This window comes from Dipodomys merriami, unplaced genomic scaffold, assembly GCF_024711535.1.
Source record: "Dipodomys merriami isolate MVZ:Mamm:240054 unplaced genomic scaffold, mDipMer1.0.p SCAF_1, whole genome shotgun sequence".
Classification (NCBI taxonomy): Eukaryota; Metazoa; Chordata; class Mammalia; order Rodentia; family Heteromyidae; genus Dipodomys; species Dipodomys merriami.
In genome coordinates, this window is record NW_027202270.1 from 89830702 (window position 1) to 89833360 (window position 2659).

Here is a 2659-nt window from a genome sequence, read left to right on the forward strand (position 1 = left end):
CTCGCATAGAAAGCAGTTATAGAGTTCCAGTGAACAGTCCTAAGCCAGAGAATCACACCAAGTGTGCCATCACAGGACAGAGAGTTAGACAAGAGAGGGGAAGCCAAGGCAAAAAGAAACATCTGAGCGCCTGCCAGCAGCTGCCGCTGCTGCGGCAGGGTCGCTGCGGCAGCAGGGTCGCGGCGGTGACCACCACCACGGGATCATACCTGAGACACAGAGAGTCGGGGACGAAGGAGCCAGACGCAGCGGACGAGCGGATTCTACTCAACACCAACAAGAACCGACAAGGAGCGAACATCTTCATCCTGCTGTTTCCTGACCAGAGACGACCCAGGATCCAAGACTCGGCATGAGTACAAGCCCGACATCCTCACTCCTCAGGGAGCAGAGGAGGGAAGGCCACCGCTCCCCCCCCAGCACCAGTGATCTCCATCTTGGATACCGACAAAGCTCGGAGGAGCTGCTTGCTCCAGCTCAGGCCTTGGAATAAAACGAGTCATTTAGCAGGTCACAAGAACTTAACGGCGAAGTGACCTGCCAGACTCAGCTCCATCCAGGGAAAAGTCACCCAGCTCAGGCGCCAGCCATCGGAGTGGCTTGCCTCACTGGGTAACCAGAGCCAGAGGCTGCCCCTCCCTCTAGCAGCCACCACAATCAATTGAAAAACAGAAACCCTGAGAATGGCTCCAGGCTGGGCGCTGTGAGCTTTATCGCAAAATAGCCCCAGGGAAAAGCTACTGTTTGTTGAAAGGCCTCAACTCTACCCAGAACCTAGCCTCACCACCACATCCCCCTCCTTTGTGATTCTCAAAGCAGAACACCCTCCCAGAAAACTAACCTGGGAGGGGGATGTCAAAATCTTGGGTAAAGCAGAGCATTTTTCTGCCTCTTCCAACCAACCGACTTAAGAAACCAATCAAGCCACAGGACCTCAAGCTGACCAGAGACTCCAACAAGAGACTGGTTACAGACAAAAGGGAGATACAGGATTCTTCCCACTCCTCCCCCCCCCAAAAAAAAAAATCAAAAGACTTTTTTTTTTCTTTTTTTTTCTTCTTCTTCTTCTTTTTTTTTTTGCTTGTTTTTTGTTTTTTGTTACCTTATATATATATATATATATAAATTTTTTCCCTTCTAAAACTTTTATTAATCTTTAATTTTTGCCTCTTCTGAAAAAATAATTGTTTTCCAGTAACTTTTTTTTTTTCTCATCTTATAATTTTTATTTTAGGAATATGTGAATGAGCGTTTTCCTTTCTTTTCTGGTCTTCTTTCTCTTTTTCTTTCTTTCTTAATAATCTTTTTGTTTTTTGTCTAGCTCTACTGAACTTCTGATCTTTTCTTCTCCCTTTCCCATCCTTAAAGTTCTTCACATCTCCTCTATGTCCATCCCCTTCTCGGAACATATTCACATTCCTCTCTAAATAGATGGTCTTTTAACTTCTATAATAACATTAATTTTTACGTTTCTATTTTTTTTCTGGTCTCTCTCTCTCTCTACTTGCATCCTACCCAACCCATTTCCTGCATTGTGATTAGGACATAGTTAACTCTCCCTGTGCCTCCCCACACCAATCTATTCCTATTTTTTACCCACATCTCTCCCTAATCCTAATAATTTCTGGTTTTCCAAATTCTTTTCTGCGGTTCGAAGTACTTTAACATATAGTTGTTTGATGTTGAATAGATGTATCTGTTGAACTAGATTGTATCTGTAGACTATTGACTGTACAAACGCAAACTTTGGTTGATGGTTGCCTTAAGATAGTGTTCTAGCATAAAACTGGTGCAATCTTCATCTCAAATGGGCCGAGTAAGCCGGAAAAACACAAGAAAAATGGCAAATTCAGCTATCTCAATTCCCAATCTTGATAATCAGGGATTAGAACAGATAAAGAATAATCCAGAGGAGAGTTCCCAAATAGCTCTACAAACACTAATAGCAAACATGATAAATGAGAAGTTTGACAATGTACAAAGGACTCTGTATGAGCGTGATAGGGAGAGAGAGGAGGCATCCCAGAAGTTTATACAGGAATATCATAAGCGTGAGGAAGCTACTCAAAAACTGATACAGGATTTGCGTGAACAACTTGAGAATACTCAAAGAGAAAGGGAGGAATGGCGTGAGCAGGCAGAGAACACTCAAAGAGAACTGCAGGAATCCCACGAACGGGAAGAAAGAGAACTGCAGGAATCCCACAGACGGGAGGAAGCTAATCAATGAGTAATTCAGGAATTGAGAGACCAGGTAGAGAATACACAAAGATCACTAAAGGCATTCATGGAACCCATTAACAAAGAGCTGAAGGAAGTCAGGGAGACCACAAAGGGAATGCTGAATGGAACCCAACAGAAGGAATGGGAGTCCAAAGAAACCATAACCAATCAACTAAGTGATTTGAGAACAAACACTGAACACCAAATTAAGGAAGTAAAGAAATTCATACAAGACCTAAAACAGAGCTTCAACAAAGAACTTGAAGCCATCAAAGCTGACCAATTAGAAGGAAAAGAGATAAAAAACAAAGTAGAGAGTCTTGACAGCAGGTTAGACCATGCAGAACATCGAATGTCAGGGATTGAAGACAGCCTAGATATTATAGAGAAAGAACATACAACCATCCAAGACAAGTCCAAGAAATATGATAGGTCT